Source organism: Acinonyx jubatus, chromosome B4 (assembly GCF_027475565.1).
Source record: "Acinonyx jubatus isolate Ajub_Pintada_27869175 chromosome B4, VMU_Ajub_asm_v1.0, whole genome shotgun sequence".
Taxonomy (NCBI): domain Eukaryota; kingdom Metazoa; phylum Chordata; class Mammalia; order Carnivora; family Felidae; genus Acinonyx; species Acinonyx jubatus.
Window position 1 is genome coordinate 56255095 of NC_069387.1, and position 25934 is coordinate 56281028.

General features: G+C 36.1%; 1 protein-coding gene and 1 long non-coding RNA gene across 29 annotated transcripts in view; one reads left to right on the plus strand and one right to left on the minus strand.

Annotated features, from left to right (window-relative positions):
- LOC113592992 (uncharacterized) overlaps positions 1–25666 on the plus strand; it is a 46056-nt gene extending 20390 nt beyond the window's left edge. Inside the window, exons 2-5 of one of the 2 annotated variants that reach the window (XR_008300179.1) lie at positions 13199–16605; positions 18681–18742; positions 19206–19297; positions 20473–25666. This is a non-coding gene — a long non-coding RNA (uncharacterized LOC113592992). The remainder of the gene's footprint in view (positions 1–13198; positions 16606–18680; positions 18743–19205; positions 19298–20472) is intronic. The other variant, XR_008300180.1, reaches the window with a different exon arrangement.
- The window catches only part of SOX5 (SRY-box transcription factor 5), a 1008244-nt gene that overhangs the window by 521752 nt on the left and 460558 nt on the right, over positions 1–25934 (minus strand). The gene's annotated exons all lie outside the window — the stretch shown is intronic.

The following is a 25934-nucleotide window of genomic DNA, read 5'->3' on the forward strand; positions in this document are numbered from 1 at the left end:
TGTAAAATAGTTTTCCGATCTGAGGGTGTGTAATGGTCAGATTGTCCTGCTGTTATGAAAAGAATGACTATTGTGATATTGTGATTTATAATAAAAAATTGGTCTTCGTCCCCATTTCTGGCACAGAACCCTTAGAACTCTTGGAATTTCCTAAGTGATAAGAATGATAAAAGTTGTCTTTTGGTGTGTTAATGAGATGACTTTGGGACCTCACCTAAAGGAGGGGCTGGTTGCCAAGGACCAAATATGTGATTAGAGGTGGAACTTTCAGCCTTACCCCTTGACCTCCAGGGAGTGCAGAGGGGCTAGAGGTTGAATCAATTGCCAATGGCCAGTGTCTTGGTTAATCATGACTATGTGATGAAGCCTCCATAAAAACTCAAGAGGATAGTTTTTTAGTCCTTTGCTTTTTTTCAGAGAACTTCCATACTTGGGGAACCAGAACACTTCCATGTGTCACTGAGCGAGACCCTAAGCTCCAGGGAGACAAAAGCTCCTTTGCTCAGGAACTTGCCCTATGTACTTCTTCATCTGGCTATTGATTTGCATCCTTTTTATCCTTCAGTAAACTGGTAAAAGTTTCCCTGAGTTCTGTGAGCCCGTCTAACAAATTAATTTAAACTAAGGAGGAGGTCACTGGAACCTCTAATCTGTAGCCTGTTGGTCAGAAGCGCAGGTAACAGTTTGAAGCTTGTGACTCCCATCTGAAGCCAGGAGGCAGGGGCAGTCTCATAAAGCTGAACCTTTAACCTATGGAACCTGATGCTATCTCCAAGTAGTGTCATAATTGAGTTGAATTCTTGGACACCTGGGTGTCTGAAAATTGTTTGGTGTTGTATGTGGGTAACCTTCCCACACCCCACATTGGAATTTGGTCCAGGAATTTTAAAAGAACCATTGGCTGGCAGAAATATTAAGTTCAAGAGCCTGATCTTTCTAGCCACCGTCCCTGGGACTCCAGATCTTGCCTAATCACTCTGTGCCCTTCAGTCCCTCAAAGATGAGGGAAGGGTAACTAACTAGTTGCAGGCATCAGGAATGGTATTAAAAAGACAGCAAGAGAACCATCTGAAAGTCTCTTGACAGTGATGCTTTTGCTAATCAAGAGCACAAGTTCAGTTTCCAAAGGGATGTTCTTTAGCTCTGATTACCCCTAGGGAACACGGGGATGGCTTTAAGAATATATAAGTAAGCAAGGTAAAGTTTGGGGCTTAGATACCTCTAAAATGAATAATCACTAAGTAGGTTCACTGCTAAAGTCCATGATTTTAATTGCCAGTTCTCCACAATGACCACTGTCAATCTTCCTATTTCCTTACATCATACCCAGGCCCTTGGCTTCCAGCAAGCACTAATCCTTACCTCATCTGGCTCTGCTCTGCAAAAGACACAAAGAAAGTTTCAGCATCCACCATTATGAAAACACCTGAATCCTGAATTAATTTGGAGTAGGATTAGGACATAAACAACTTCATTATAAGGAGCTTTATTCTTTTGTTTGTTTTGTTGGGGGGGTGGCATGGAGAGAGAGGGAGAGAAAGCATCCCAAGTAGGTTCCCCTCTGCCAGTGCAGAACTGGATGAAGGGCTTGATCTCACAAACTAGGAAATCATGACCTGAGCCAAAATCAAGAGTCAGATTCTTAATGGCTGAGCCACCCAGGTGCCCCAAAGGAGGCTTATTCTTGAGAAACAACAATGCTTAACAATTCATGTATTCTTTTATTGTTCCATTCAAAAAATACTTCAATGCCAGGGCTCCTGGGTGGCTCAGTCAGTTAAGTGTCCAACTTTGGCTCAGGTCATGATCTCGTGGTTGGTGAGTTCGAGCCTTGCTTCAGGCTCTGTGCTGACAGCTTGGAGCCTGGAACCTGCTTCAGATTCTGTGTCTCCCTCTCTCTGCCCCTCCTCCACTCATGCTCTGTCTCTCTCTGTCTCTCAAAAATAAATAAACCTTTAAAAATTACTTTAATGCCTTAAGGAACTTATAGTCTGATGACAAATAGTATGACTCAATAAATTGCACATTAAATGAATACAGAAGGAGTAAACGCTCTTGTAATTAAAATGGCTATAATTCTTCAATGAATGAACCATATAAATTTGACAAAAAAATATAAATCTTTTCCTGATACTAGTAGAAAAGGGGGGGGCTGATAAATGTACAAAGATGTTAAATTTGCTCTTGATGCAGAACTAACAGGTATCAATACTAAAACATACAACTTAACTCATGCAGATATTTTTAAGATTTAATAAAATCCTGAACTTCCAGATAGCATGAAATAGAAATCAATCAATAATAGAAATGAAAATATTCTTCAAAATCTTCTGATAAAAGCAGAGTAAAAAAGATAAAATAGATGCTCAGTAAGTGTTTGCTGAAAGAATGAATCCTTGGAAAAATCCTTTTTGGAAGCATATAGATAGAACTATTAAGAATGAACAAAAAGGTGTGAAAACTAGAATTGATGTTTGTACATAAATAGAATAAGCAGGAAATTCCAGAGAGTAAATATCTAGAGATATATTTCCCAATGTTTATCAGAAAGGCAGAGTGGTACTTTCTGCAGAAATTAGTTAACACATTAATGAAATAAAGCCACCTCTGGCATAAAATGTATCAGTGGTTAAAAGTTCACAGTCAGTCTTAAAAATGTTTCAAGAGACACAAGAAGGAAAAGGTTACTCCTCTTTGCAAATAAGCAATGGGAAAAAAGGTGGAGAGTAAGTAATTATTCAAACTGGCACAGAGCTGAACCAACAGGGGGACAAACACAGATGGTCAGAGGTTCCACTTAACCTTTCACCTAAAAGTTGCCATCTTCCTGAGAGAGCTAATTCTACCAGTGGTTCAATTCTGATTCAGAAGGAAAAGAGTCACTTTCTGAGTCATAACATCACCCTGGTTTTCCTTTCAGTCCTCTGTTCCAAGCCTACCAAATCCCAACCCATTTTAATTTGTCTAAAGGTGGCCTGGCCAGCACCAGAATTTAATGCTTCCATAAATGAACTCTGATTGACACGAGAGAGGACTCACTCACAGAAAAGCTTGCACGGCTGCCATTTGGTCAGTTTGGGGTTTGTTTTTAAAATCAACGCCAGTTGAGGCTGAGCAGAAGCCAGGGTGTGTTTTTATTTTATGTCTCAAATAAAAATAAAGAGCTGGGTATGAATAATCAAAGTGGCAGGCGCCTCCCTGGATACTTCTAAACCTTCCAAAAGCAGTCCTGGGGCTCAGCAAAATGTAATACGGCCAAAACAACCATGAACAGCATTAGTACCAAGGGTTTGCCCCAGAAAAACAAAATAATTGCCATACAGATTCCCCTTCAGTCCCAAACTGCAGTGCCTTTCAATAATATATTAAGTTAAAATATCTTTTTTGGAGGGTGGTAGCCCCTAAAAAGACTATTCCTAGAAGCTAGGTGGATGTCACATAAAAAGAAGACAGATATTATTACTAGTATAATTCTTAAAACAAACAGAGATTCTTCTAATTAGCCACATAGACTCTGTCACTCCCTATTAAATAGTAGAAGACATATGGTCAACTCCTTGTTATTCTGGGTTTGATGATCAGTTTTGTGGACTGTACATATTCTTTATTTCCATCACTACAAGTTACACATTCTTTGGATAGTTGACACTAGTTACACAGTCAGGAAAGAGAAAGAAATCTGCGGATGAGAGAAAGTGGTTGAAAAGCAAGAAGGTGAAACTAAAAGTGAAAATAAGCAATAGATGAATTCTTAAAAAAAAAAAAAACATTAACAGTGATCAGAAAATCAGCAAATTAAATTGGGTTTCTGTAAAATTTATGGATTTTAGTCAACACTCTGTCCTAGAAAAAGAATTAGAGATGAGGGGTAAGGATGCAACAGAATAGTGGGAAATGCTTCAGATATTGTTCCAAGCATTTGGAACACTGAGTCGAAAGAAATCTGAAACTTTGATTCTAACACAAAATAAAAAGCAAAATAAAGCATTTTAGGAAAAAATACACTCCTACATCATGACGCATTTGGAAGCAATTAGCTCTATAATATACATCACGATAATAAATAAAAAACTTATAATAAACAGAAAACTTATGATGGAAAGGACCTTCAGTGATGTATGGTCTGAGTCAAGTTAAATGGCCACTTCCCAGCTGCAGACAGAGGTTATTTAAGATCTGCTATTGCTGATTTTTCTCATGTTCTCATTAAAACATCTCTCACAATGTCTTCATTTCAAGAAAGGCCAAGGCTATTTATATACATTAGCACATTCGCCCCCAGTTTATTTCTGAGATGGAGAAGTATTGTTACTATCACTATACACACAGGGCAGAAAGATGCAGAAGGGCCAGTTGAGAGGACCCTGGAAGTGCCCTGAACTACTCTGATGAGGCACACCATGTCAGAGTTGGAGCCAGGAACAGGAACACATTTTAATATAGCCCAAAGCAGTTAGAATAGCCGTAGAAATGTGTAGGAATTTAAGGAAGGAAGGAAGGAAGGAAGGAAGGAAGGAAGGAAGGAAGGAAGGAAGGAAGGAAGGAAGGAAGGGGAAAGAAAGAAAAGAAAAGAAAAGAAAGAAAGAAAGAAAGAAAGAAAGAAAGAAAGAAAGAAAGAAAGAAAAGAAAAGAAAATTGAACATTGAATTCAGTAATTCAGAAAGATCTCTGGGGCCATGCTGCTCCCATAATCAGAAAATCTTTTACATTGTCAAATGCTATTCCAGACTTAGAGCCTTTCAATAAGTAAGTAAGTAAGAATGTAGGAAAGCAAGTCTTCCTGGAGAAGGGAATCAACTGCAGAAATTTATTTATGAAATGTTTTTAATTTTATTGTATTAAATCAGAGCATGAAACTGAAGTCATGCTTTCTATTCAGAAGATCTGCCTTAGAAATAGATGTACTTGTTTGTTCTACACCTCAAGTTCATGGCCTTCCTCACCAAAGTCAAGTTTCACCATCACCCTGGCTCTGCCAGTAAAGTAAATGAAATAGGGTTTTTTTTTGTATGTAAAATTAAAAGTTTAATAATTTTATAGCACTTGTGTTACAGCGTTTTATGTAGTTTTAAAGCTATGGCATTATGGACATGATTGTGAGCAGAATAGACTTCAACACTGCAAGTGGGGAACCAGTATGGGAAAGAATCTCCTGGATTATGCTGGGGCAGATTAGTGTATCTGCACAAGGAAAATCCCCTAGTTAGGGACCACAGCAGGATCCCATCCATCATATCACATGTTAGTTCAGAGAACTAAAACTCTTGAAGCATTTTTGGCAGCAGGGAGAACTTTTAGCATCATATGCTTTTTTACAAGGCTGGATTTTTCTTTTCTCCCCGATGTGCTTCAAGATTTCATAACATGAGAAACATAGGAGCAAAAGTTAAAATGCTTTAATGGTCCCCATAGGCTATTTAAATAAACACTGTGATTGCAATTTAGACAATCTGGAGTCCATTCAATATTAAATCCCCACCCTAAACTACAGCTACTACACAAATAGGGAATTCATGGTACACTCCACATGGCCATTTACTACTGCATGGATTGCCTCTTGACACTCATGGGGAGGAGCTAGCCAGGCCTAAGATTACACCAGTTAAATCTGTCAACAACTGGAGAGAAAGCTCCACTGAGCAAACACGCTGATCCCTCTCACACAGCGAGTCTTTGTCCTGACTTTGCTACAACTCTGTTAATCTCATACTATCTTCAGCAGTGCAAGCAGAAACTTCTCTTGCAACCAGCTGTAACAAAAGATGCCTTTCTTTATTTTCACACACTGTATGTATATATTTATGCTGCCCCTTCCGCTCCCTCCCCCACCATTTCCACCCCTTCCTACAGACCCGATCCTAAATAAAGCTTGATTGAAGTAAATCATAAGCTATTCTTCATCTCAGAAAAATACATGAAAAAGTGGCAATAGTACTGATCAGGTCCTTTTGACCAGATCCTCATAAAAATAATACTCCATGACGTATGGTTTTGTGTGCGCCAGGGAAAAGAGTAGATTCAAGAACTAGGCAGGCAATAAATATCCTAAAATATGGTGTGCCAAATTGAAACAATTGGGTGGTGAAATATGTAGAACCACTGAGTGTTCCTCCAACTGCTTTCTGACATCAGAAGGTTCATGGGATCATGGTGTCCTCTTTCACTTTTATGTACTGTTGAGAAAAATATATTGGAGTAGTATTTTAGCTATAGCACTAGAAAATTATTATTATTAACTGATATTTCTTCTGGTTATAAAATATAATATGGTATTTATGTTTAGGGAAGAAAACAAACATTTTTTTAGGAAAAATTTATTCAATAAAATGAATAATCTTAATTGTACAGCTCAAAGAATTTTTTGAGCTATGTATCTATCTGTGTAATCACCCAGATTAAGATGCAGCATATTTCAGGGGCTCCTGAGTGGCTCAGTTGTTGAAGCATCCGACTTTGGCTCAGGTCATGATCTCAAGGTTCTTGAGTTCGAGCCCCACGTCGGGCTCTGTGCTGCCAGCTCAGAAACTGGAGTCTGCTTTGGATTCTGTGTCTCCCTCTTTCTCTGCTCCTTCCCTGCTCATGCTCATTCATTCATTCATATTCTCTCTCTCTCTGTCTGTCTCAATAATAAACATTACAAGAAATAAGATATAGCATATTTTTGTCACCCCAAATGGTTTATTCATGCCCCTTCACAATGGTTAATTCCCCACCAGAGGTGACCTCCATAGATTAATTTTGCCTGGAAGAAAACTAGGTTAGTTTTCCAGAAACAGACATGTTTGAGTCTTATATGGCAAAGGTTATGCTGCAAATTTTCTGTACATTATCTCACTTTAAACCCTTTTAATCCTGACCACAAGAAGAGACAGGTATTTGTATCCTAAGTTTCTAAGAGAGAGGATAAGTCACTTGTTCAACATAAAACTGCACTTGAAAAATCTGAATTTACTACACCCAAATAATCACTCAGGCTATATTTATACTGTATAGACCATTAAATACGATCCCCAATTAATGGTTTAAAATTTTAATGTGCTACATAATAATAGTGTTAATAGTAATATTAATCCCATTCTGTCTAGCAGGTACTGAGCTAAATGTTTGATAGCATTGCCTCATTTAATCCTCCTAGCAACCCTGTAAAGCAGATATTGCCATATCCGTTTTGCACATGTAGCAAAAAGGGGAAAGTATTTCCCCACGTTTAAATATTAAGTGGATTCAAATCTTGTACTTTCTGACTCACAGTTCTTGGTTCATAATAAGTGCTCAATAAATATATGTTGAATCACCGAATTAAATGATGAATAAAAATGCTTGATAAAAAGTAGGCTATGTTTTGAAAATGCTAAGCAAAGTTGTTCATCACTTCCATGATGGCATTTACAGGGAGAAAAAAATTACAGAAATTAAAAGTTAGAGAATGTTGGTCTCTTTCCCTTGTTTTCGACCTGAGTAAACTGAAGCACCAAATGATCTGTTCAAGAGCAGAGCACATAGTCAAATAATGTTGATCTGGGCTGAAAATCAGGTTTCTTGAGCCCCATTCCAGTGTTAGCTTTGTTCTATTTCTATGGTTCTGAACCAAACACACTGCATGGGTTTTAAATAAGTTAGTAACTGAATTTGTTAAGTTTATCAACACTTCAAATAGCTGTGGCAATTATTCTGTAATGTGCTACAAGGAAAACCAGAAAAAAGAAGCAATATAGAACAAGGTTACTTTCCTCGAGATGCTTAGATATTTCATCATCAAGAGGAGAATTAACATTATGAGACAGTGAATATTATTAAACATGTGCTCCTGAAAAACAAAAAAAAACAGCCCTATAAAAGACTGCATGATAAAGTATATCATCAAACATAATCAACCACCACAATTTATAGAACTGATAATACCCTCAGGGAAAGTCAAGAAGGGAAGAGATCAGTGTTGGCAGCAAATATAAAGGAATTCAAGACTGGTTTAGAAGTTATCATAGGCTCACAGATTTGAGAAGAGAAATCATCCAGTCCAAACCCCTCATTTTATACAAGAGGCAGTGTGAACAGGGAGATAACAGTCTATGCCCATGGCCACAAATCTCCAGTGTGGCCACAGCCACTCACCTCCAGTCCAGGATTCTGTCCATTAGTACCATTTTACCAACTTGTCCATGAAACACTGACAGAGATAAGTTACTCCTCACCCAAAACAGTAAAATAAGTTAAAACATTAATGAACTGGCTGACATGCCATAAAAGATACATGTAAAAATATTATTTAGCAGTATAATGACCCAATTGCTTCCATTTTCAATGTATTGCAACTGGACTTTGGCACTTAGTACATATTACTTTCTTAAAGATAATTAAAGAAACAAGTAGGGGTGCCTGGGTGGCCCAGTCAGTTAAGCATCTGACCTCGGCTCAGGTCATGATCTCAGTTGGTGGGTTTGAGCCCCGTGTTGGGCTTGGTGTTGACAGTGCTGAGCCTGCTTGGAATTCTCACTCTCTCTTCCCTCTCTGCCCCTCCCCCACTCATGCTTTTCTCCCTCTCTCTCTCTCTCTCTGTCTCCCTCTCTCTCATAATAAATAAAGTTTTAAAAAACTCAAAAAAATAACTAAATATAAGTCAGAGAGAATGTCAGGTCACAACATACATCTCCCAACTCATTCAGTGTCCTAAAATGTATAGCTCACAGAAGATTAAAAATAGAAAATACATTTTTACAAAAATACTTTTTTCCTGACATCTTATGATGGAATACATTTTTGTTCTCCATTTAAAATTGTCAATGGTGCACAAGTGATTTCATCCTGTGAACCCATGAGGAATGCAACCACATTCAAGCCTTCCAGCTGTTGTTCATCAAGAATTGTAATATTTATTCTGGAAGGAGCAAACAACAGATGCATTTGGAGAATGTGAGTTCACCTGGTTTCTATAGCATATGAGCTCAAATTCAATTTGCTCATCAACAAACATCTTGTAAAAGAACCACCACCAAAAAGTTAAAAGTAAATTAAAAAAATAAAAAGCATCAGGTTCTATAAATTTAAATTTCAGACTCCATGTACAATCTTGATTTTAATCCTTATTCTTTCATACCACTCCCATTTTATGCTATAATTAATATCAGTAACTACTGGTGATACTTTTCTGTAAACATGTTTTTTCTACCCATTTCAATACCTTATCCTGCTACCTTCTTTAAAAATGGCATCTTCATTTTCTGGGACAATAACTTACAGTTGTTTCAAAGATGACATAAAATGTATTTTCAGCTCTCTTTCCTGATTTACGGCCACTTTCAACAAAACTGCCAACCAGGCATGAGAATCCATGAAAACACTTCAGGGTCCCTGAACGACCGTCTATCATTTTCAAATGCACATTTGTATTACACACCAGAATTTTTCAATAATGATTCAAATTTAGGCCTTTTACCTAGCAAGTACGCACTTCCAATATCTTCTAAAAGGAAATAAAAAAATAATATAAAACGAATTTAAGCAATTGTACAAAACCAGGTAGAAAGAATAGAAAACTTTTATTTATTTATTGTTTCCCTACTCTTGTTCCCAGCTTTTGGCTATTTGATAGGTAATACACAAAAGAATAAAGAAGCATAGAAAAAAAAGGAAACGTCTATCAGATGATTTCTTAATAAATTTGTGATGAAATTTTAGTGGTCTAACAAGTGCTCTTTTTTCAATAATCTATAAATTTCATCTTTTAAAACTAACTGATCCCTTCACCATAACTTTTAAAGAGTGAGACAACTAAAATGACATTAGCATGGAAAATTAAAAGCAACCTTTAATCTTAAACCTGTGAAATTTAAAATAAAATTAGTTCAGGGCTCCTGGGTGGCTCAGTCAGATGAGCATCACACTTCAGCTCAGGTCATGATCTCACAGTTTGTAAGTTCAAGCCCCATGTTGGACTCTGTGCTAACAGCTCAGAGCCTGGAGCCTGCTTCAGATTCTGTGTCTCCCTCTCTCTCTACCCCTGTCCCGCTCACATTCTCTCTCTCTCTCTCTCTCTCTCTCTCTCTCAAAAATAAATGTTAATTTAAAACAAAATAAAACAAAATAAATAAAATTTAAAAGTTCATTGGAGGTGCATCTGGGTGGCTCAGTTGGCTAAGCATCTGACTCTTGGTTTGGGCTCAGATCATGATCTTCCAGTTTGTGAGACTGAGCCCCACATAGGGCTCCACACTGATAGTGCAGAGCCTGCTTTGTATTCTCTCTCCCTCCCTCTCTCTCTCTCTCTCTCTCTCTCTCTGCCCCTTCCCCACTCATACACTCGCTCTCTCTCTCAAAATAAATTTAAAAATTAACTTAAAAAGATAAAATAAAATTAGTTCATTGGAAATTACATTCTACTGAATATCTGATACTGAATAACTGATACTTCATGGTCAAAATATGCTTACCTTTGTTTCTATCAATGTCCAGCATACAGATTATTCAAATAGATTCTATTTCATCAATATTTATGGAATGCAGATAATCCTTCTAGAATTCAGGAACTGAATAGCTGGGTGTGGCCAAGGGAGTACCCACAGTAGTGTGGGATGGAGCAATGAGAGCCTAATCTGGTGTGGCAGATACTGTCAAATCCTCAATATAGACTACGACACACTTAAAAAAAAAAATCCTTAGGCAGTGCAAAACAGGGTGAGAGCCTGAACTCTGAGAGCCAGATTACCTGGTTCAAAGCTTGGATTTGCTTTTCAACAATAGGCAAGTAACATGACTTCTGTGCAACTTGGTTTCCTCATCAGTAGGATAGAGTTTGCGAGGTAAAAACTAAGTCACTATAGATAAAACACAATTACTGTGCCTCACGCGGAATAAGCACCATATACATGTTGGCTATTATTATCTTTTTTCTTAACTGAAGTATAGTTGACACACAATGTTACATTAGTTTCAAGTGTGCCACATAGATGGTTTGACAATTCTGTATGTTATGCTATGCTTCCCATACCTGTGGTTACCACCTGTCACCACACGATGCCATTAACAATCATCCCCTATGTTGTACCTTTCATCCCCATGACTTATTCATTCCACAACTGGAAGTCCACTCCTCCATATTCACCCATTTTGCCCATCCCCCATCTCCTCCCCTTTGGCAGTCTACCTGAATAATCTGTATTTTTGTTTAACTGTATTATGGACCTGGTTTCTCTTACTACTTAGAGTATAACATTTGGAGACTAGAGACAATGTCTTACATTTTTATATAGTCACCAATCTCTAGTGCAGTCCTGTTGTCCAGGAGCTACTTATATGTTATATTGGTATATAAATGATAGTAGTAATGGAAGAACAAAAATAGAAGGATTGTTTGAACACTTAGGAGAGAGGAGTTCAACCTAAAAAGGGAATAGGGATAGAGAAAGAAAGAAAGAAAGAAAGAAAGAAAGAAAGAAAGAAAGAAAGAAAGAAAGAAAGAAAGAAAAGAAAAGAAAAGAAAAGAAAAGAAAAGAAAAGAAAAGAAAAAAAAAGAAAAGAAAAGAAAAGAAAAGAAAAGAAAAGAAAAGAAAAGAAAAGAAAAGAAAAGAAAAGAAAAGAAAAGAAACGAAACTACCAACTTCCAAGTGGAAGCATTCCAGACCAGGAAAATAGCAGGATAAGTTAACATGACAGAATTTTTTCTAATTGAGGGAGGGACAAAGCTGGACTTGGATTTTCCTCTATGATTGTATTTTCTCTTGTGTATATGTGATTCCTGAACATCTACTCATCCTTGCAATAAGTACATTACTGTCATAGAGATGTACCATGAAGATGAATAGAAGGACCTATCAGGGGGTGGCCACATTCTACGGTCAAAGTCAAAAGGAAAATCTAAAGCTCTTGGTAATAGCAGCCAAATTAAGCAATTTGCTAAGCTATACCATTTACCTATTTGTTCTAAGAGAATTTCACCATAGGACTTGAAGTTACCTGGTAGAGTAGATATCCTGATATTAGCAAACAATAGAACTCATTATCTTATATTGATATTTTAATCATTGTAGCATATTAGATAAAACGGAAGCTTGTTTTAATTAGAAAGCTGAAAAGTTTGAAAACACCTGGATGGTCCAAACCAAGCTTGGAGTAATGATGAAAACATTTGGTCAAACACAAACCAAATTATGAGATATTACAGAGATATTACAAGATTTTACTTGATGTATGTTTCTGTGCCATTAATTTTAACAGGCCGTTTTAAACAAATCCAACTGAATGGAAAAAAAAAGAGTTTAATATAGACAGCGTATAGCATTAAGTTCAATGGAACCACACTAATTCCTTTTTGTTGTTTTCTTTTTCAAATTTCCTTTTTACTTCCACATTCACATATATTTCCACATAGGAATATAGATGTGCTTGACTTAGCATCAGGCCGCACACAGGAGTCAAATGAATTTATCTCCTCCTCTCCTAACACTTCAGTAAGGTCCATGATTTTTAAATCCTGCATTGCCACTAGATCACAAATGACACCAAATTTAGTAGATCAAATCAAATCTGTATACTCAGATGCCAGTTCTATAGAGAAACAGTAAAGGATCTCACAATCTTAAATCAGGGAGGGAAAAAAAGAAAGCTACCACCTGTACCTGGATAACTACCAGCAGTGATTATAAAAACTAACTACATTAAATACACTTAAGCATTGCTGTACATTTCACTACCTATTTGATTAATGACAAAAGTAGTGACAGACAGTTGCAATATGGAATCTAATGTTTATACCCAAACAGTACATCAGTCATTTAGCCCGAATTTACCTTACTCCCACACAAACCTGGTGTCAGGCTCAATGTTTGTTTCTATACAAAAAAAAAAAAAAAGCTCAACATTCAGTTTGAGAAGTCCTGCTTTTTTTCACATGAACAAAACTTGTATGTGTGAAAAAAAAATTCAAAGCCTTTCAAACCACACTTTTGAATTTGCTTTCAACATTTATCTGAAGCATTATCACACCTCTCTCAAAAGTTCTATGCCCTACTCAGAAATCTTAACTATGACTACTGCATCATGTGGGAAATTTGGTTTCTGCTCTTTCAATTGCTTTGCTTTTGTTAATTCTCCAAACATAAAGGTGCTACCTTCATGTTGATAGACCATTTACTTCATTAACAGTCATTGGCATCTCACAGGTTTTCCTATTTTTTTCTTTTTACTTTTAATGTTTATTTTTCAGGGAGAGAGACAGACAGCGAGCAGGGGAGAGGCGGAGAGAGAGAGAGGGAGACACAGAATAAAAAGCAGGCTCCAGGCTCAGAGCTGTCAGCACAGAGCCCGATGCAGGGCTTGAACCCATGAACCACGACATCGTGACCTGAGCCGAAGTCGGAGGCTCAACCGACTGAGCCACCCAGGCGCCCCAGGTTTTCCTATTTTATACCATGTAAGACTTAAATGGAAAATGAAAAATACAGTTGTTGAACTATTCTTTCAACAGGCAAGAGTGTCCGTTAAAAATCCCATCCTTTCACATCAGAGGGCTCTGATCTGAGTCTACTGTACTGCAGAAGAAATGGGGGAGAAAAAAGGCTTTAATTTATAAAGTGGTTGCTGTAAAACTGTAGACAGATACATAGGAGAGAGAGCCATAATCCAAAGCAGCCCACCTGAATTTGAGAAACTTTTTTTTTACTATTTTAATTAAGAAAATTATACTTTAAAAGGTATGGCGGAAACCACAATTAAGAAAGAAAAAAAAATGGTTGAAATAAGCAAATTCAAAGTTTGAATGTTCCTCAGCTAAAATCAAACTGAAAGAAATCACAAGCTCTCATGGCTTGAGTTTTGTTTGTTTGTTTGTTTGACTTTTGCTAGACTGTTTAATTCGTGAATATTTTTCAAAGGAGCCGAGGAGGCCAAAATAAAATTACACTAATGTACAATTCAGTACAAAGGAAATACTCAGAATGCACAAATGCCCGCACACAAAGGCAAGATACTACTTCCTTTTACATATATGTCAGATATACTTTAGCAAATCAAAAGAAATGAAGATAACAAGGGGAGAGGAAAATATGGAGATAGCTGATAATTAGATGTGGATTAAGGCAGTAAGGAAAGTGGGGACAAAGATTACTGCAACTGGAAAACGCAAATGGTCCTTTCTCCCCAATGGTTGCATTTAAATCCAACTTCTAGAGTGTGGGAGTGTTTAGGGTTTTTTTGTGCCTTTTTTTTTGCCTTTTTTTTTATAGCCCTTCTCCAACATGTGTGGCATCTAGCATCTGGGTTTGGGTGGCTTATTATTATCTTTCTAAACATATAGTTTGATATTCCTTTAATTAAATGGTGACCATCACCCAAAACAACTTTTCTGGAGAAGGACCTTGCAAACCCACAAAACCCAGGAATGGGTTTGTTGAACCTGCAGGCAGTTTTGTTTAAGTGAGCATTAAAGACTTGGCAAGCCCTCTGTGTTCTCATTTTCTTATTCTCTATTATCTATCCACTTAATAATTTCTGAAACCTTAATCAGACTCTAACCAAAAAAATCCACACAGTGCTTGGGATAGAATGATAATACCATCTGTTTTCATTCTTATGTGGGTTCTTTCCAGCCGTACAATCCAGCATGCTGGCTGCTTACTTTATAATGATCCTAACATTATAGGTGATTTAAAGTAAAGTCTCCTGTGTCATTTGCCTCTTGCAAATGCACACAATCTTTTCAATTCACAAAAGTCTGGCATATTTTCCTATAAATGTTGGTTGCATTTGAATTCTGTAGATAAATAGGATCAATCCCAACACTTTTACAAAAAGAAAAAAATCCAGAGCTATTTCTTGCTTTTTTGGGTAATGGCTGGTAAGACGGAAAGTTCTTCTAAAAGAATTTATTTGCCATTTGACTTCTAATTCTCTTAAAGTCTAGATGGCAATTTTAAAAATAAAATAGCTAAGCCATCCCTAAACATAGAACTAACTTACTGAGCACCTTTATACAATGACTTTTCAAATGTGCAGCCTTTACCATGTTCATTAAGAATTAGATTCCAGCATCATTATTAAAGGATAATAAATAGAGATGCTGGTATCGTTTCCTTCTAGTCGTGGCAACAAGTAAGAATTCAGAGCAAAGGTCAAATGCTTTTAAACTCTTTGGTACAGGAAAAATCAGCCAACGATATGGAAAAATACACTCCAAATAATTCATTTTTGCAGATTTTAACAATCAATATGGAGCACCATATGATAGATATAGCTCCAACAATCTGTATCAATCATGAAGATTGGCAGTGGCAAACCACACAGACCAATTTTTGTCATGCTACCACAGTCGATTTTACAGACTCTGTGTAACCAAGACTTTCTCTGGTGCTTTCCCTGACACACCACACAGCCCCTTCCAAGATCTGCTTCCAACACATTCAAGGGCTTTTCTGAACCAAACCTCACTGAAAACCTTTGGAGACTGGCACACAATTCTTACGATACTCCATGTTTTCCTTCCAAAGCCTGCATCTTTAATACATTATATTGGGTTTTTCCCATCACACATTTAATGTGTGAAATTTCTAAACTCTTCCCCTTCACTTATCTAAATTGAACTTTGGCAGCCAACAGTTAACTGTTGGAGACTTGCTTCAAAACGATCAAACCCTTTTCTAGATCTGATTGCAAGAAGTCTCAGTGCCAAGATAGAAATTTCAGTCTTCATCATACACAAAATCAGTATGTATGCTTTGCTCTGGAAAGAAAGCCACCTTGAAAATAATTAATAAAACATCAAAGCTACATACTACTTCAAAAATCCACATGAGACTGAAACATTCGAGGCAATTAAAAAAATTATTAATTTATATAAGGTGGTACTTTTCTTTGTGTGTGTGTGTGTGTGTGTGTGTGTGTGTGTGTGTATATATATATATATATATATATATATATATATATATATATATATATATATCTCCACACTGAAATCTCAGTTTTGGCTTCAAAATGGCAATTTAAAATCTTAACAACATACCCATAGCAATTATGAATGTTACATTAAATACATAAGCTTTGAAAAACCATAAGAATAATTTGAAAATACTTAAATAATATCAAAAGCTACGGAGAAATGCAAACTACATTTTACTGAAACACAATGCATAGGCATATTATTAGAATTTGGAAAAAAGGCATAAATTTTATATTACAGTATGTACGTAAGTGAAAGGAGACCTCCATAAAACACATGCCAACAAAACAAATCTCATGTATCAGCTGCATTTTAGTGTCCTACAGAGTTAACTTTAGTTAACTTTATTTATTCTTATATGCGCCTTGCTTAGTGGTAGATATTTTAAAAACAGGTTTAAAAAAAAAAGGTGACTCAGAAGCACACTAGATATGGAAGACACAGGGAGGGGTGGTGGTGGTGGGAGAGCAAGAAAGAGAGAGGGAGACAGAGAGGGAGAGGGAGAGAGAATGAATCACATATTAGGGAGGTGCCTGAGAAAAGGAAAGCTTGATAGAAGAGATGATATTTCTCTTGGCTTTTGAAGATGAGCCAGTTGTTCAAGGCTGTGAACGGAAGGGTGCACGTCCTGGACCAGGGTGAATAACTGCATAAAGAGGAAGATGGAAAGCTCTGTTTGGGTAAGATAGATAAGGGTCTTGTTTACCTGGCTTAGGTGTTTAGACTCTATCAGCTAGGCAACTGGAAGTCATTAGAGGTTTTCAATCAGGAAGATGACATAACGAGATCTGCATTTTGAAAAGATAACTGGCATCATCAATGAGATAAATGGATCTGTAACAAGAGAGACGAGGCAAGGAGTCTACTCAGGAGAAATCTGTGATACACTGTGACAGATGGTGAGAACCTGCAGTAAGGTGGAAGCATTGATGCTTCAGAGCAATTTTCTCTGTGCTCTCTGGAAGGCCCGAACCCTAAATCCAAGCCAATGTATTGATTTCAAGGACCCACAAGGCGCTTTACAACTTTATTTAGCACTTCAAGAATATACATCTTTGCAGAGCACCTTTTTAGACATTTCTTAACCAAACCTCTTAAGCTCCTTAGAAATGAAAGGATAATACATTTTCCTCAGTATTAGAGAAAACATTCAAATAGAAATTCTGTTACTATGACCTAGGGCTTCTGCATCAATGTCTTGAGAGCATCTACTGATCTACTTCTCTATTTGTCATTAATCTTGTACATCTGATGATACAGCAAAAGCTACAATGGTGTCTAATTTCAAATTGTATCTCCCTTCCTTATTAGTTTTGCTCTGTTCAATTTCATGAGCCAGCCAAAATGATGAAAAGACATGGCATTTGTTTGAAATTAGAGGAAAAAAAAGTAGGGTGGGTAGGAATGCACTAACCATGGAATCAGAGAACAAGGCTTTAGAATTGTTCTAGTCAATATTTTCATTTTAGAGATGAAGAAATCTTGACCCAGTGAGATAAGTGATTTGCCCAACATAAAATTAACTGCTAACAAGCCCACAAGAAACCATGTGATTGTTAACCCATTTTTTCTAAAGCTGTTTATTTTATAAATTATAACAATGTTGTTAACAAAATTTTGGGAAAGAAGTTATTGTTCAAGGATCCACAGAAAAGATAAATATATTTTTACCCTTCTTAAATTAGGAAGAAGCTTGTTTTATTTGTATTTTTATTAAATGAGAGCAATAGTCATTTAGTATTTAGCTACACAGTTGCATTAATATCCTAATCCTCTAATGGCACTAAAACATATATAATGAATTTGAAACCACTGATTAAAATGATTATTTCTTCAGGTCCAATATATGAATTCTTAAAGAGATCAGTCAAAGATATCCTTTGGGGTACCTTAATGATGATTTAAATCCTACAGCATGATTGAGTTGGTCAATTTCTCTCTCTTGAGCTGATTTTTAACCTTTTTTTTCTCCCTAGTTACAGCCTATTGCTGGTTTGTATTTTGATAGTAATTAACAACTGCAATGCATTAGTATTTAAGTCCACCTATGAGTTTTAGAACAGTGTAATTATTCCAGGACAGCACTGAACGGGGCTGCTAGGTAGAATTTGTGCATTGCATACATTTCCATTTCTTCATTTCTTCAGAATACAAGTAATGTAAGGCTCACTGAGCAAACCTCACAACAATGACACATTGTTCAAATTCAGGAATAAGGGTGTTCTACTTTTACTTCCTATTATTCTAAAAAAAGTAGCAAAATTTTGATAAAGTTACTTGGGGACAAAGTCATGTATGTAAAAATAAAAATGCTCTTCTGAAAGAACAAAATATCTAAACAAAACTTGAAGAAGTAGAAAAAATGCCTTTGCATATTTGTCAGAAGTAGTATTAATAACTGCATGATTCCAAAACACGTAGATATTTTGGAAAAAATATTCAGTAAAGATTAACCATCTCCATGATTCTAACACTAAGAATATAGAGGAGGCTCAATAAATTAATGTTGAATGTCTAATCCAAATTTGATATTAACTAATAAGTACAGCCACATAATCTCTTACCACATTTCTTAAATTCTTCCTCATTACTAGAAAGTAACATCCCCTACTTTAAAAGATCAAAATAAAAGCTGGTTTAATTGACTCTAGTTTTTGTATGCATTTGTGAAGGTGCATATCATTTTTATATAAATTGGAAAGAAACTGTTATTGCTAATACTAGTCTCTATTGTCTGCCTGCACACTTCACCTAGGACTATGGATTGTGTGTTGAAACTTCCAGTGTTTGAAGATCTGCTTCTTTGCCCTTTGAACCGTAAGTCACTTTTGTCCCCAAATATTGTTTGCTGCATTCTGATTGATCTGTGTGCTTTTGCATCTTCCCCAGGATTCCACAACTATGCCACATTGCTTAAACCGTGCAGAGTGAGCACAAATATTTGATAAGCAAAGGTGATTTTTATAAGTCTTTGTACAGGAAGAAATGGCATTGTTGCTAGTGTATGATTTTCATATGTCTCATTGTGATGGTTAAATTAAAACAAAACAAAACAAAACAAAAGAAAACAAGCTTGGCAATGAAATCAGAAAAAAAAAATTAAGGACAATTCTCTGTACTGGTACATATATAAATTAGGATTACCTTAGCTGGGTCTCTGTAATCATTAGCAGTAATGTGCTTATTAACTTGTTAGTTTAATACATATGGCATCAAAGTAAAACCTAATGATGGAATCAAGCAAAATCACAAAATGATCGTTTTCTCTCTTTACCCTAAGCTGAGCAAGGAACCTTTCCAAGCAGTGTGAACTCACTGGCTTCCCCATAACGCTACAGAGCTCACGCTGCCATATAACTGGGAATCGGAGAGGTGAGGTCATTTCATCACTCCTTGGAAAAAAATGCAAAACGTCTGCTAAAATCTGACTTCATTTGATTTACTCTCCAAGACTGTTTTTTATTAAATATGTTTGACTGCTATCTCTAATTAAATGTAGAATTAATTTTGGCAAACTAACCACAGATGCAGTTTATGTTCAATTTTATCAGACAGATTTATTTATAAGCTGTCAACTTCTTGAAAGACTTCATTTTGGAGCAGTTTTAAATTGCTAACAGTAGCTGTAAATGGAGCTACTGTTCTCTGGAACACTAAAGGAAAAGTATGCTATAAATGTCCATTCCATCTGTGAGGAATCATAAAACAATCACATTCCTTTATTTTTTTTTCCTCCGTAGGACCTTTATTAAATTAGTTCAACTCAATTAAAAATAACTTCAAAAACATTTCAGAGCCCTTTGTTTCATGGAATACTTGGAACTCTCTGCACGGAACGTCACCCTTTTAACTAATCCCTTTTAGTAAATGGAGGAGAATAGTGGTATTGTGACTTCAGACAGTGCTTTCAAGGGTCTCTACTGTACCGAATTGAGGTCACTGCAAGACAATGCTCAACACCCAATAGCCATTCAAACATTCTTCACAACTCTATCAAACGTGTCTTTCTTTCTCTCACCCGCTTTCTCTCATGGCAAACTCAGAGGACAATGGAAAAGCCTCTAGCACCATTTATGGTCACCATATTTGCACATGACAAAGTCTATTCTTCCTGGTTTGCCAACTCCCTGTAAAAAGAATGAACCCTAGGATAGATTTTCCCACCATTACTGTTATTCAAACTTATTTTGTATTTAATTATTTTTGTTGTTGTTGTTAGAGGGCTGCTCCATGGCATTTGAGAAGCTGACTTACTATTTTTGTGCATGTGTAACAAAGCAGAGACTAAATGCAGAATTAAATATGTCACATTATAGCCAGCATATGCATGATGGAGCGCACAATTTAGTACAAAACGGAGACAAATGAGGAAATTGGAATTATTATACCTTGTCTTCTTGTCTAACATTAACAGTATTATAAAACTTACTGTTTACCCATGAACCACCATGCTTGTGCCCCACAAGCACTATTTAGTTTTGCTTGGGAGTTTTTATGGCTGCAGCCACAAACAAACAAAATCAATTGCTGTAAATTTTTCTCACCAGGGCTGCTCCTTTTTGAACGAAGAAAAAAAGAAAAAAAAGATGTATCCAGAGCATCGTCCTCCAAACAAACAAGAGGAGCACATATTTGCAAGCTATATAGTAAAGTTGTTGCAATGAAGATTTTGATTTTAATTAAGAATGGGATTTGTAGGACAATTAGTGAGATGTAATATTCTTTGCAAGAAACAGTACCCTTATTGGAAATACCACCTAAAATGGAGTGGGGGCATTTGGAGCTGCACAGAGACTTATATCTATGGGTTTCTACAGTTAATGAGAAAGAAAAATACAAGAAAAATGTAGGTACCTCACCTGAAATGCAGGAATACAAATACCGTTTGCCTGGTTTTTTTTCCCCTCCTTAATTTTTCTTTTTAATTTAAACCATAGAAATCTGTGCTGTTGAGATTTCAACCAGGTAATCATCTTATCATTAATACATTTATGTTATTTCTTCACATTGACTTTAAACCACTGATCATTAGGAGTATACCTCATCTTTTTTGATGATTTTACAAGGACATAATAATATACTTAATTGTAATAAAGGCAATGAACTCTCCAGTTATTTTTGGTATGCTCAGCTGTCCTGACATTAAAAAGAGGGCTTTTTCTTACAGTATAGAAAATAATTTGTGTAATTGCTTAAATGTTGGAATGACCATTTCCTTTACAGTACATAAATTTTCATGTGTTATAAAAACTAACAATGTATTTATTAATCAAATGCCTGATAATTTCCCATGTCTATTCAATTAATTTCGTAACAAAATTTTCATTTTTCCTTTATAAGCAATAAGATTAAACATTACCAAGTGAGTTAAGGGATCTCCTTTCTCTAGCAGATGGAAAAGATACTAACAGTGAGTATGTCACCAGATATTATGCTGTCAATAATAAAGGCCAAATACATATAATCACATATATGTCATTTTAAGCAGTGTAGTAAGCCCAAAACTCTTCACTATTTATTCTATAGTATTAAGCATATTCTATCTGCCAGGCATTACACCAAACAATGGTAGAGTACAATATACAACGAGGATATCTTAATGCAGTTTATCATATGCTGGAATGACATACATGTAAACCACTATAATCAGTCACACTGTGTGAAGGGCAGTAGATACACAAAAAGGTATAAGATTTCTTTCATTGTACAAATTGAAAGTGCAAATTCCCCACTATGGCAGGCAGGCTGGATAGAATCTATGGTAGCTTTTGAATTCCCACCTGAAAAGCAACATGGGAAGTATATTAGGGTTGAGAATGAGATGTATAGAATTTAACTTGGGGAAGGGGTAAAAAAGAACACTAAAGGGAACAGAAACATATGGATTATATAAGGAATATTTAGTGGCCCATTATTTGGTGATGCTATTTATATGGGATTAGGGCAAGGCAGGTCTGGAAGTTCAGATTGAGGCCATAGTGTAGCTGGTGGCCCTTAAGTGCTATCCTCAACTGCAATTGATTGGTGTAGGAAGAGATGGGGAGCTGGAAAAGGACTTCCAAGGCTACTTGAGGATTTCAAATGAGAAGGGATGAGAGAATGGGTTTTTTTCTGTGCCAAAGGAAAGGAGAAGATGCATGAAACAGAAAAAAAAAAAAAATATGTGCTTTGGAAACCAGATATGGTGGCTGAGAAGAGGAAAGGAGCCAATGTGATCACAAAGGTCTTACACCAGGCTGGCTGGATCTATAAATGGTTCAACCATGTGAAATTGCCAACTCAATACATCCTTCAAATAATATTTGAAGAAAGGCAGTAGAGAGGGAAGAAAGCTCCAAGGAGAAAAATGTGGTCTCTGTCTAGATTCAAGAAACAAAAGGATGAAGTAGAGTCAGTAAAATGGTTACATGAAAGTCTCCTGCAGAGCTAGAATTCACATTAAGAATACTTAATTTCCTTAGTATAACTGAAAACATGGGAGAGTTGTTTTTCCCTCCAGTGTTAGCTTCAAAATATAACAGATTTCATATTTTGTATAACTTTCCAAAACCTAAAATTCCTGATTCATCATTTTGCTCCTTTACTGTCCTTTAATTAAAGCCCTCTGTGTGGCATTTTTAAAATGAAATTTCAGTTTAAAAATATGTCTTCGTACACTTTACTTCAGAATACAGTAAAATATAAACATAACACTTCACCAATTCAAGCACACAACCAACCTACCAGTTACGATAACTTTGTAGTTATTATCAATTATCTTCAATTTCAAAAAATGGTTTTCCTCATGCAATTTTGAATCATATTTTACCTTCGATTTAATTCTATAACTTCAGTGGAAATTCAAAAGGTGTGTATTGTCCTTTAATAGCTGTCCCATTATAAGAAATGCTAAATTTTAACTAGGCTGTCTTGCTCCTGATTAATAAGCTTTGTAAAATATCAATAATGTTAAATGGAGCTTCAGTATAATCATTTGGATATTTCCTTTATTCACTCTTTTTTTTAATTTTAAAAAGTTTTTTTAAGGTTATTCATTTTTGAGAGAGAGAGAGAGCATGAGTCAGGGAGGGGCAGAGAGACAGAGAGAGAGAGAGAGAGAGAGAGAGACAGAATCTGAAATAGGCTCCAGGCTCTGAGCTGTCAGCACAGGGCCTGATGCAGGGCTCAAACCCATGAACCATGAGATCATGACCTGAGGTGACTGAGCCACCCGGGCACCCCTCCTTTATTCACTAACTACCTTGTGGAGAAAGTGTCAATATCACACTTTCATAAGGATTATGTGGAAGACAGGCTGACCTCAAAATTCCCAAAGACCACCTGAAAATGGAGGGTATGTGTTCTTACAGGGTGACAATAAAGACAGCTGACCCACAGAGCCACCACATTCCAACCCAGTACCTTTGTTCAAAATAAAAGGACCCATCCTTCGGACTGACCTTTCCCAGCAGACAAGAACTTAGCCAGAAAGAGGTGCAAGAGGTGAATGTCAGCTCTGTTCACCCCTATTCATCTCCTCAACTGGGCTCCTTTGGGCCATGGGAAAACTGCACAGCTGAGTCTGGGGCTCCAGCCTACCACATGCCAGGAATTCTGTTCTATGCATTCCATATACATTATCTCCATTAATTCTCAAAATAGCTCTGAGCTGCAATAATTGTGCCCATTTCTGAGGTTAGCTAACTTGCCTAAGATCACAGTTTGTGGCAGCATTCAAGTTGTTGGATTAGCATTCTGACCTCAAAGACCTCATTCTTATCCACAATGAATTATTGCCAGTACCATTATGTTAAACAAATATTTAATTTCGTGCTTTTACATAACTATGCTTTGTTAATTATTTGGCTATCATATACACATATATTAGTAGTCATGGGCTGATTAAGTCCCACATTTACAACATAACAGTTTCCTTGGGTGACAACTTCCTAATAAATGGAGGGAGGTATATCTAAAAGATATTCCACCAAGGGTTTCAAATTTTGTCAGCTGAAAAAAGAAAAACTTTTCCATTTTGGAAAAAAAAAACTTGTCATTAACAGAAAAGAAAAACTACTATTAATTTTTGGCAAAGAAATTACAAACTACTATTAATGGGACAAAGAAATTAACTCTAAAAGTATCTCTCCCTTTAATGCCCTCTTCAAAATAAAAGCTTATTCAGCACACTCAAATTAGTAAAAAGAAAAAAATCCCCCAAATTAAGATAAACAGTATAAGTTATCCACACAGACAAGCGAGCCTATGCTTAAAAACAAAACAAACAAAAAATCAAATTACTCTAATAATATTTTACTTGGTAATAAAATAGTTCTTAAAGCATTTCTCAACTCAAACTAGTTTTGCCAAATCAAAAATTTTCTTTTGGGTAGTTAAGAAGGCCAAGAGTATACCAAATGATTTAAAAACCATTTTCCCTATTACCATCCATTTTCCCAAAGGCAGCATTGGCAAACAATTTGGTTGTTAAGGGAGAGAAAACATTGTACATTTTTTTTTCATTGTCAAAATAAACCTTAGTTAAGAAACTGCTGGTTGCAAATAATTTAAAACCTCTCAAGTATTGGGTAAAATCAGTATATACTGCAGGCTACATAACCTTAGAATGTTTTCCCCTTAAGACATGATTCAAGAAACAATGGAGAGTGCGTGCTAATTCCCCCAATACCTGCATAAATGTCACAAGAACAGAAAATCCATTTGCTTGTTTTTAAAGTAATCTTAAACTCACAGACTTTGGATTATAGAATTTCACAAACAAGAAGTGGATGTGGGGGGGGGGAGGGAGAGAGGGAGGGGAAAGGAGGAGGAAGAGTAAACTGCCATACCTTAGGAAAATTTAGTTTCAAAATATATTAATGGAGCTAGAGGGCAGGAGAAAACTTCAGAAATGATTTCCCAGGGACTGATGTTTCACCCATGAAATCAAACTTTAAAAATGATGTTATTATTTCATTTCTAGTGACTATAGTTCTCTCCATGGAGTCTGAGGGGCCTAAGAAGCCCAGGAGAGTCAAAACATTCAGGAAAACAGTTCTGGTTTTGTTTTTTGTTTTTTGTTTTTCCTTTTAAATTAGTCACTATATACAAATCCACTGAGGGTGGTGAGGATTTTCAAACTCAGTGAACACATGACTATAAAATACAAATATCCAAGGTTTAGAATGTTATATTCATTCATTCAATGAATCATTATTTTTGTCCCAGCAATATTTCAAGAACACTTTCAAAGTGCCAAAGACAGGGTTCCAAGATCTTTAAACAAAAATGACATATAAATATCATGTTTTCACAAAATTTAGAATGACCTGTTTTCTTAATTATTTAAATATATATTTAATTAACTTAGTACCAACGGCTCCTACATATGTTTCTACATATTGGACACTGCCCAGGCAGCTACAGTACAACCACATGTTTAAAGAACTACCAAGTGCATTCTCTCTCTTTCTCTCTTTCTCCCTCCCTCCCCACAATGTACATAATGTATATCTATCAATATCTATATGTATATATATGCACATATATATTAGATTGTTTTTATTGCATAATCATTAGCAATAATAATTATTGTTCCATAAATTACCAGAATATTAATCATAATTATGAGTGAAATGCATTGATAAGACAAAAGGTTGTAACGACAAATTTTCAAAGACAGATGCTGTGGTTTAATTGTGATGCCCTCCTTATGCACATATTTAAACAGTAATATGAAGCAATAAATATTCCTTATCTTTATTACTCATCTTCTCTTGTGTCCATTTTTACTTTTATGTGGTTATTAAAGTATATGGAATAAAACCAATTGGGTGCTTTGCCTACAAGTGTCAGGCAGATCTACTTGGTTACTAGAGTGTAAAGGTCTACATGGGGAAGATAAATTTATCTTTGATAAAATGATTAAAATGGCAGATTATATGCTCTTTATTCCAGCTGAGAAAAAATGCCCTGAAAAATGATTATGAATGTGATATATTGGGGAGCAAGAAACTTCAATTTAAAGTGT